This window comes from Vombatus ursinus, unplaced genomic scaffold, assembly GCF_900497805.2.
Source record: "Vombatus ursinus unplaced genomic scaffold, bare-nosed wombat genome assembly UNPS02009132.1, whole genome shotgun sequence".
In the NCBI taxonomy this organism is placed as follows: Eukaryota; Metazoa; Chordata; class Mammalia; order Diprotodontia; family Vombatidae; genus Vombatus; species Vombatus ursinus.
In genome coordinates this window covers 15,127,223-15,138,842 of record NW_020948910.1, presented here as the reverse complement: position 1 = coordinate 15,138,842, position 11,620 = coordinate 15,127,223, and the positions used below count along the sequence as shown (strand labels likewise).

Sequence of the window (11,620 nt, the reverse complement as noted above, 5' to 3'; positions counted from 1 at the left end):
TGTTAGTGCTACCCCCATATTTAATCTGTGTTTTCTTTGTGTGTATGTATACACAAATACACATACATTTATTTAATTTACTTATTTATGTGCTTGTTTCCTCCAATAGAATGCAAACTCCTTAAGGTAAACTCCTTTGCTTTTTGCCTTTTACCTTCAGATATTTTTTGTTTGTCTGTTTTAATTCCACTCGGACTATGGGAGTAACTATAAGCCCTCTGGGAGATGCAGAGACTTACCAGTGGAGTTCGATATAAATATAGATGTAGGTTAATACTCTTTTAAGATGTTACAGAGACTTTAGAAGTTTCTATTTTTATTTTTTTTCTAGTAAATCCGCCACAAATGTGTGTGACCAAAATCTAGAAGAGGATCCCAGGGGCAAAGGGGCCTTTGCAGGGAAAAGGGTTCAATATCTCCCCAGGTTCAGGCTCAGGTCAGGAAACATAGAACAACCATCAATATACTTGAACTAACGATCTCTCTGCCAAAGTGTCCACTCCATGGCCTGCTAAGACAAACTTAACAGTGGGACCCCAATCCATGGCTCTATTCTCATCTGACTTGGTCCAAGGTCTGAGTTTTCACTCCAGAATATACTTTCATGCAAGGTAATGCTGCCAGAATTTCTTCTCCAGAGTCATCTTTAGCAGCTGAAGCATTGGTAGGTGAGCTCAGTTGAGCTGAAGAATCCCTTTGGTTTCTTTCTCTTGACTTTGGACCACTCAGGTCACTGCATTGGAGTTGAAGGATCCATATTCAATGTCTCAAGCCCAGACAGTGAGGGGACAAAGAAGGATTGATGCTCTGGCTAGTTCAGTAGTCTACCATCAGTTTCATAGGAAGAAGTCCTATCTGAAGTCTGGGGATCTCCAGAAGCTTGTTGTTTCTGACCTGTCTGCAATTTTTGTATAGTGGTGGCTACACAGAGATTTTGTAGCTTCATAGCAAGGTCCTTCCATAATCAACACTGTATGCCTCTGACAGACTCTCGGTTGCAAACTGCTTCAGGAAAGCATTTCCATGAAATCGCTCTGTCTTCAATTGATCTTGGCTCAGTGTGGCTCCGTTCTCCTGGTGGTCTCAGATTTCTACATTCTTCAGGTGACACAAAGAAACCAGCTCTCTCTCACCTGGCTTTGCAATACCAGATTCATGCCCATCAGGTGGCATATGAGATGTGAGGAAACCAGGAAAAGGCTATCCAAGGCACATTGGAAGTTTCAGTGAACAAGTAGATCAGAGAACTCACTCTGAATGTACATCTTTAGCAAGTGTTTAATAAATGCTTGATGAATACAACTCAGTCCATCAAAAATGGAACATACATTTACAAAGTGTCAACTTTCCCCCTGCTATAATTTCATTTCTTCTCTCCATTTTCCCCTGACAAACTTACTGTAACTGTTTTGTGTAATAATTTTGTGATGTTTAAAAAAAAACACATAATGTTACATTTTTGTTGTACTTTTTTTTTTTTTAGTCTCAATTGCCAAACACTATCTTTCCTTGTAGGAAATTCATGTGGGTGCAAAAAAACATGATCTATCATCAAATATGAATATTGAGTAGAAATGAATAAATCAATCCCTAATTCAAGTTCAAAATTATGGAAAGGGAGATAAAGATAGACAGATACACATATAAATATGGATATATACACATGTGAGCATGCGCACACACACACATATACACATATACATATATATATAATATATATATACTCTTTGAAATTCTGGAAAGATACATATATAAACTTTAATAAAAATTCTGGAAAGGGATACACACACATATATTTTAATTCTTTAATCAAATCAGGTAAAGAGAGAAATAAAAGAGAAGATGGAACTGCTGCTATTGGTTCAAAATTGAAATCCAAAGGAAGATCTACATTATAACTTCCTCCTACCAAAAGTTCATTACTGCTTTTTCCATGTGGAAATTAGAAATATTCCTGTTACCTGTTTAGTTATCCTTTAGGAGAGTGAGCATAGGAAGAACACTGGATTTGGAATCCCAAGTATGTTACTTACTATATACATACTATACATTGCTATATACATGGCACTGGATAAGTAGCTTCACTGTTCTGGGTCTCAGTTCCCTCATCTATAAAACAAATGGTCAAGATAATGTCCTACATCTCTTCTCATTCTAAATCCTAAAGCCCTCTTATCTCTCCTGGAGAGAACTGTTTGGGAAGCTTAAGGTAATATGGACAGCCATCATCATCCTCATAATATGGATTTCTTAGAATTATCTGAACAGTTATTCTCCCCTGTCTCACTCCCTTTTTCCAAAGCCCTGTATTGAGAGATTACATGTAAACCAACTCTTGAGGAAGACTGTTCCCATTACAGAGTAATAACAGAGCTAAGGGAATTTGTTGGAAACTTCTAGAAGCAACTGATGGACAGTGCTGTGCACATGAAACACCTTCAATGTAGGCAAGGGGAGAGGCTGTGCTGAAGAGAGCAGTCAAGTAATCTCAGCTATTTTGGATAAAGATAACTTTGCTGAGGGATTGTATTTTTAACCGGGGACCATTGGGTTTCCAAAGCACTGTTGCTGGACAACAAGAAACAAGTTTTCTTGTGCTCACCCTCACCCTGGAAGCTGTTTTTGCCACCATGTTCTAGCAGACATCTCACAATGAGAGATCTTCCCCCATTATGGTTCCTTTGATTGGTCATTTTTTCCAAAAACTTCAGTCAATTAATGAGTCAACAGACATTGATTAATTATCTACTATGTCCTGTATGTTTTTCCTGGTTCTCTCCTTTGGATCATAAGATCAGAGATTTAGATATGATTCAGATTTAGACCTTAGAGGCCATTGAATCCACCTGGTCATATTATAGCTGAGACAACTGAGGCACAGAGAGGTTTAGTGATTTGCCCAGGATCACACAGCCAGTAAGTGTCTGAAGCCAGACTTGAACTCAGGTCTTCTTGACTTCAAGTCCAGTGTCCTACATCATGCCACCTCTCTTTTGCCTTATTTCACTCTCCCTAACAGATTGTGTTTTTCCTCGCATTAAATTGCAAGTTTCTTGACATCAGAATCAAGCTTTGTTTCTATCTTTGTGTGCCCAGCACTCAGCAAAGCGCCTTGTACACAGTGGGTATTTGATACGTGTTTTCTAATTTGATTTGAGTGGAAATGGATTGATTGACTCAGCTTTCACTGGTGGCCATTTCCAGAGAGGGTCATACCCCCTTTTGTTTCTTCTACACAGCCCTGCTTTGGGTAGAAAAAGGCAGGAGAATGCTGGCCTTCCTATACCCCATCACTACCTTTCAGGATGAACCCCCAATTAGATTTTGTAGAGGGGCAGAGTGGTTATTCCTGCCATTCAGTAGTCTTGAGAATTACTCTACAATCTTGTTAAACTGTTCAATTGTTCAATCATTTTACAATCATGTCCAACTCTTTGTGATCCCATTTGGAGTTCTCTTGGCAAAGATTACTGGAGTGATTTGCCATTTCCTTCTCCAGGTTATTTTACAGATGAGGAAACTGAGGCAAACAGGGTTAAGTGACCTACCCAGAGTCACACAGCTAGTAAGCATCTGAGGCCAGATTTGAACTCAGGAAGATGAGTCTTCCTGACTCCAGGTCTGGCATTCATCCACTGTGCCACCTAGCTGATAAAGTGTATAGGCATGCAAGTGAGTTGTGGATAGGGATGAGGCTGGAGTGCTGTGCACTGTACTATTGAGATTTTTTACCATTCTACCAGACTTAGCACCACCACTACCACCCCCAACTGAGCATTTGGGTCCCATGCACAAGGCTATAGACCACTCAAGGGCTAAAATAAAAAGGGAGACCTCAAAACCTGCATCTTAATCCTAAAGCTATTCGTACAAGAGAGCACTTCATGAATGAATGCATTTGGACCCACAAGGAGCTAGATATTACCCAAAGATATATTCTCCTAGTCTAATTCCATAGAGATCCAGTTTAGGAAAAGTAGGTAGGAATTTCCTTTCACAATTGCCATTTTTAAAGAAGGTAAGGATGATTAGCTAGCCCAGTATGACGTCTTAAGATGGCCTGTTAAAAAGTTGGGACCCAAATTTCAGTAGACTGGAGTACCTTTATGGAATTTGGGGGGACTTCTGATAAAGTCTAACAAAGCTAGACCACCCAATGCACCATTTCCTAAGAATGTACAGGCAAGGCACTATGTAAGGGGTATGTGACGTAGTATATTTGTGAAGCTATTCCAAAGCTAGAGATTGAGGGAAAGCAAAACGTTGGATATTGTGACTGGGGGTAAAAAACAGGGAGGATACCAGAGAAAGAAGAGGTGAAGAGTTTTAAATGTCATTTATTTGTCATTCTTTTTTGTGTATTTCTAGGCCAAATTCCACTTCATGACAAATTGTTGTCTTAAAAGCTTAGTAAGTGGGCTATGCTTAGACAAGCTTGGAAGAGCTAAAGCTATAGAATGCTACCAACTGATGTTGTCAAGCAAATGAGAACAAGTTTTCCCAAGAGTTTCCTTTCAGTACTTCCTGCAGTTCTCTAGGCTGTAAACTCCAGAGACGCCTTATTTGCATAATTTCAACATTTTGCCTCTTGGCTTGTTACTGCAACAAGGAAATATGGAGGCATGCAAATCTGGTAACTAATAGTCCACGAAAGCAAACTAGACCTTCCCAAACTGTGGTGAGCCCTTCCCAAAATCATTTTTTTTCTTCCTTGAATTAATTACCTTGCAGGTTTTAGATAAATCTGAAGGTCACAGCATGCCCTAAGTTAGAACTAGAAACACAGCAGAAAGTTGGCAGTTGAAACCATTCCTTGGATAAATGGAGTTAAAAAACCTTCTACCAGCAAAAGGAGCTTTGTGGCTTTGTTTTGTTCTAAATTAGAATTTGTTCTTCTAAATTGTCTAGTCGCTTACTTGATAGGACCAACATTTCCCTGGTCCAACTTTTTCCCTTCCACCCACAACATGAAGGGGTTTTACCAAAAAGAAGACAGTTGCCCCCAGGACTTGATTGATTTCAGCTTCCTTCTCCACTCTCCTCCCCACCTTCTGTTCCAACATGGAGTAGGCCCAAAATAAAGTTTTCCCTAGGATCTGATTAGCCCTGACTTCCATGATGTGGCCTCCTGGTCACCCAGGGGCATAAAGAGTACCAGGCATGTAAACTCTGGGCCTTTTAGATCGAGTGGGTACCTAAGACCATATGAGTTCCATACATTGATGACTTACTGATCAGACACATTTCCAGGTAGAAATGAGAGAGACTGAGTACAGAGAAACTAAATGCCACTGTGCAGTCCTTCAGTTGTGTCTGATTCTTCATGACACCATGGACCACAGCACACCTATCTTCCATTATCTCCTGAAATCTGTCCTAGCTCGTGCTCACTGCTTTCATGACACTAAGTATCTATCTCATCTTCTGCTGTCCTCTGTTCTGCCATCAGTCTTTCCCAACATCAGAGTCTTTTCCAATGAGTCCTACCTTCTCATTATGTGGCCAAAATATTTAAGCTTCTGCTTCAGTATTTGACTTTCCAGTGAATAGCCTGAATTCATTTCTTTAAGTACTGACTGATTTGGCTCCTTGCCATCCAAGCGATGTTTTTGCTATGTTAGGGCAGAGTAAGCCTCATTTTTTATTAAATGTTCAAATGTCTTGTGAGTGCCGCATTTTGTCCCAGTATCAAATCTAAACTGAGAGTATTGGCATTAGAACTATACGTCCAACACCTGCAATGACCAAATTTTCCCTATGATACCTCATTTCTCTGTTGTGTTTGTGTAAATGCAGACAGAAGTGACTCCAGAATATAGTCAGAAATGTCTCAAATATAGTCAGAGAATATTGGTTCTGGGCCTCAGTTTCTTTATCTGTAAAATGAAGGGGTTGAATTGACACCCTTAAATTGACACCTGATGATAGATTTAGAGCTATCATCCTATGTGCACATCTGATGGAAAGTCTAAAGGGAGAAAATGCTCGGATGTGCTCAGAAGACTATCTCAACAGAGCCTAGACTGAAGGGACATTTGTAGGACATTTGTAACAAAGGCTGACCCAAGTGTTCACGTTTCTGTTGAGCTCAAATTTTATTTTTCCTTCTGTCTCACAGATTATGAACACCACTGCAAGTATGGCTACCTACATACTTTTAGTTCAAAGGCTATATGGGTGCCAAGGTCCCTGTCGAGTGAGCATGTTACATTTCCTGGTTAGTACAAAATTTGAACTTCCCCATAATTGGTGAAACCTAGTTATTGCTCCCTTTTTCGGAAAAAAAAAAACCTAATTAAAATGAGGACATCATGAATTGATGATTCAACACATCTGAGCACTATGTAGCCTCCTGATCTTTTTCTTAATCTAGTATTACTGTTATTGCAGAATTAGACCTTTAAAATAGTGACTTCTAAAAAGTTCTGACTTTTATTTTTAACTTAAATCATGTCATAGAGACAATCCCTGCCCTGACGGTCATCAATAGTGTTGTTGATTTTGTTTTTTTTGTTTTTGCTTTTGTTTTTTGTTTCTATTTCCCTCAGTACTTTGGAACGGTTGAGATATATATCATCAATGTCTATTAATATTTCTTGAATACTCATAGGGGTATATGTTGGGAGTGTGTTGGAGTTTTCAGCGTGAGTATTTATACCTTGGACATAGGCAAATGCTAGAAATCAAGGTCTGACTTGTTTTGTTGATTTCAGACTTAAGAAAGTGATTGAGAAAATGTTAATGATGAAAATTTTTTAAAATAAACTTTAAAGTTTATTAAAAGTATGTGGTGAGTTCCCTTTCGCCACCCCTCAAGAGCTGGTTGTTAGACATTTTCTAGCACACTCCATGTACTGTACATGCCATTGGACTAATGTTATGAGTGGAGAACAGAGAAAAAATGTTACTTTTTGGGAATGTAACACAGTTAAGGAAAGATAGGTAAATTCAGAACCCAGATATGCACAAATATATATGAGACTATAGAAGGCTCTAGCACCAGTGCCTGGCCCTCTTTAACTGTCAGGCCACTAATCATTTATTTGTCAATCAAACATTCATTTCCATGTCATACTGACAGCTAGCACCAGGGGACACTCTAGGGCAGGGGTTCTTAACCTGCGATGTATGATTTTTTTTTTAATTTTGATAACTATATTTCAATATAATTGGTTTCCTCTGTCATCCTAAATATTTTCTTTTGTGCATTTAAAAATATTTTGAGAACAGATCCATACAGGTTTCACCACACAGCCAAATGACTCCATGACTCCAAAATAACTTAAGAACTCCTGCTCTCAGGTAACCTCTCAGCTCCCTGTGCCTGTAAATGGTTCTCAGAACATCTGCCTGCCAATCACCCCTTGGTTCTGTCCGTAATGTGGGCAATGTCAACATTCTCCTTGATCTAAGGATATAAGCTGGGATTTTCACCTATCAGATACATCCTATTAGCTCTCTCTCCATCCCTTCACCTTGATGTGTTTCCTTTAATGTACTTACAAAGACACACTTGTATAGAGGATTTAATCAGAGTGGTAGAAGCAGGTTAGAATCCATAAACTCAGCCTACATGGTTCCCCAGCCTGAGATCCTCCTTTAGTCCCTGCATCAACTTCCCCTCCTCCCTCCCAATGGTAGGCAGGCTAAAAGCCTTAAAGTTCAGGGCCCCTGCTATGACTCTCAGGGGGGCGCAGGTGAGGGCATTCTCCCAGGGCTTTTTATTCAGAACAATACCTCTACAGGAGATCAATATCCATTGATTTATACAGGGATTCTGAGTGTTTTGCTGACATCTCCCGAAGATGGCATGGGTAACATAAGTAAGACAGTTTTCAGTGTGTTTTTACTTCCAGCAAATTACATTTCTACATTTCAATCCCCAGACCTATCAGACGTATACATTTTATTTGTGTCTCTGAATCTGTAGTACCAGGTTGGTCTGAAGGAGCTACAGAAAATTGTCTGAAGCCTGCCAAGGTGGTCGCTGAGACAAGGTGCAAACAGGTCACCATTTCCTCATCTCTTTCTGCAGGTTCAGACTCATCTCCCTTAAATCTCCCCACCGTCTTCCCTTATTCATATCCTCTGCATGCTCATTGATCATACTTACCCTCAAAAATTAAGTGAACAGTATATAGATGTTATATGTATGAATGTGTACATGCATACTCATATATGCATAGATCTATGTTACATTTCAAGAATGTGTGTATATACATATATATAAATACATATGTGTATATCTGTGTGTATGTATACATGCATGCACACACATATACACATACACATACTCTTTAAGACCATGAGTTATGGAGTAGATGCATTGATAGTATATGTTTCCTATGTCAATGAAATCACTAGTTTAGTAAAAAAAAAAAAAGTACATTTACTTGCTTTTCTTCTCAAGTAGTTCCTTATCATAAGACAAGTTCTTTCTTTCAGACACAGATCAACCCCAACTAACGTGCCCAAACTGGTCTGTTTTTATTTGTTTAAACCTCAGTTTCCTAGTCACATCTCTTTCAGAGGCCTCACTCTGATTTAAGGCTAGAAATTCTTTGTGATTCCCTGCTAAACTTCTTATGATGGCCTAAACTCAATCAAAATTCATTTAAAACAAGGGTTCTTAACTCTTCTGTGTCCTGGCCCTCTTTAGCAGACTGATGAAACCTATAAACTCCTTCTCAGAATAATGTTTTTAAATGCACAAAATGAAATACATAGCATTACAAAGGAAACAAAGGTTAGTGTAAATAAAAGATGTAATTTTTGTTCCCATCCAAGTTCACAGATTCCCTAAATCTATTCATGGACACCATAGAGTTGCATGGATAGCTGGTTTGCATAGAAACACTAAACAGGGCACAATGTTACTGTCTTCCTCTTAGCTAGTCACATTCTTGCCTTTAAAACATCTATAACACATACATATATTTTACATATATATATCTTGTATATATATATATCTTATACACATATACACACACATATATATGTATATATATAGAAAGAGACAGAGACAGAGAGACATAGAGAGATAGGTTATTTACAACAAGCTGACTTATATGCAAGTGTGCACTGGAATCCTTTGGGTCAATGAAATGGCTATATGTTACCTCCCAAATACCTAAATACAGATATAATGCTCACACGCTATCCCCATGACACCTTGGATAGGACTTAAAAGAGAATGTTTCAGGGAAAATATGTTCCTCGTCAGTCACTTATAGCATCCCTTATGCTCGATTTTCCATAGCATGTTGTAAATAATTCCCTCAATGGTAACGAAAGGTCAAAAGGTACAGGCAAACTGGGTGTGGATCTAAGTGGAGTACATCTAATCAGAGCTAGAAACACTGATGCCTGAAGCACTGATAATGGAAAGATAATGAAAATGAAGAGGGCTCTTAGATTTCCAAGGATGCTTGCTGCTGTTGCTACTTGAAAGTGTGTAGATGATCTTTAATAGGCCTGCTTTTGTTTTGCTCGTTTGAAGTGTCTGTTATAGAAAGGAAGTGCAAAAATGAATTTGATGACTTCTTTTTTAGAAAAAAGAAAAAAGCCCCCACTACAATTCCAACTCCTACTACAATGCAATGACATAAGATGATATTTAAACCGTATCTTGTGGAGGCAGAGGAAGTAAAGGGACAAATTCACAAAATGAACAATTCTGATGTTTTGTTTTTGTTGTTCAGCCTGTCCAACTCTTTGTGACCCTGTTTGGGGTTTTCTTGGCAAAGATATTGAGTGGTTTGTCATTTCCCTCTCCAGGTCATTTGACAGATGAGAAAACTGAGGCAAACAGGGTAAAGTGACTTGCCCAAGGTCGCACAGCTAATAAGTGTCTGAGTTCATATTTGAACTCAGGTCCTCCTGACTCCAGGCCTGGCACTCTATCTACTGTGCCACCTCACTGCTCAAAAAGTGATATTTACACAGCATTTTAAATGCCATTAACCCTCAGAGCACAAACATTATCATTGCATTTTACAGATGATAACATTAAAACTCTGAGAAGTTAAATGACTTACCCAAGATCATAAAGCTTATGAGTACTAGAAGCAGGATTTGAACTCAATTTTTTCCTGACTTAAGGTAAAACTCTTATTCTACTAACCTATATGCCTTCTCTGGAGAGAGCCCTATCTCTTATACCTACTTTTTTTGGGGGGGGCATGCTTCTTGTTTAGGTAGGAAACTTTATGTGCCTGGAAATTAAGCAGATTATGGAAAACTACCTTCTACACAACAGAATCTCTAAGTTCCTTTTTAGATCAAAGTTCTTTTATGCCACAACCTACCACCTCTTCAAAAAGATTTAACATTGGCCTACAAATTTTAATACAATCCACAAACATCAATGAATCAATAAGTGTATAATAAGCACCAACTGTGTGCCAGGCAGAGTGTTAATGCTGCTAATACAAAAGCAAAACCACATAAAATATGAGGGAGCTTATATACTAATGGAAAACATGCTACATATCTGTGATATCATTATCCTGTAAAATCAGAAAATGAAATATTCTTAGTAATAGAAATCCCTCATGAATACTTAATTACATAACATATAATCCTTAATTATAGAAATGAAGGCAATGATAAGAATAGTCCTTGGGTCCAAATCCTGCCTGTAAGTAATACTGGCCATGTGGCCCAGGGCTGATCGTTTAAACTCTCCATGCTCTAGGCAACTCCTTAAGATTATACATTGCATAGAAAGTGTTGATTTGCATTGATAAATGGAATTTCCTTAACCAGAATTCCTCTATATCAATGAAATCTCTGGGCCCAGGGCCTTCCCCATCCCTAAATAATAATAACAAAAAAAATTACTGTAATGACTATATTTATTCAATTATAAAAAGCAGACATTTTTCCACCTGGGCTATAATCCATTGGGTAGGAAACATAAAAGGACAATAATAGATTATCAGCCTATTCTAGGACCACTTCTATTTCAACTCCATCAAGAAGAATAAGAACTATTGTCATCATCATAATCTTCATCAACATCAACAAAAACAACTCTCCTCTTCCTTGGTTGACAACAGCTACCAAATAGTAAGAACAAACATCCTATGATATAAGGCCAAAGGCAATTTCCCGACACGGCAAACCATCCTTTTAAAATGTAAATAACAATGAATCCCATTTATATGACAGTTACATGTACAACATCTCATCCAGTCTTTATAAGAGCCTTGTCAGGTAGGACTAGCACTAGCATTCCCATTTTGCCCAAATATTCCACCCAATCAGTGATATCACAGGTAGGAACATACCCCTCCATGCCTTCCCATTCTGTGTGATCATTGTCCATGTCCTTCTATAAACTTACCACAGAGGGTCCACCCAATACGCTGGGGTTCTGACTTTCTCTTGATATCCTGAGGCTATGAATAGATCTCACTAGCTTTCCATAACTTATCCCTTGCTCTTTTCAGGTGACCAGATCATTTTCCTTTACAATCATACACTTCCATTTCATTGATGAGTCTAAAACTCACAGAGGTTCAAATGACTTTCCCAAGACCACATAGAATATAACTTGTGGATATGACTCCAAGCCCATATCTCTTTCTTTTATATTATGCTACTTTAGTTATAGACC

General features: G+C 38.5%; 1 pseudogene; it reads right to left on the bottom strand.

Annotated features, from left to right (window-relative positions):
- Positions 1-646: 646 nt before the first annotated feature.
- LOC114034848 lies at positions 647-1,217 on the bottom strand (annotated as a pseudogene).
- Positions 1,218-11,620: the final 10,403 nt, after the last annotated feature.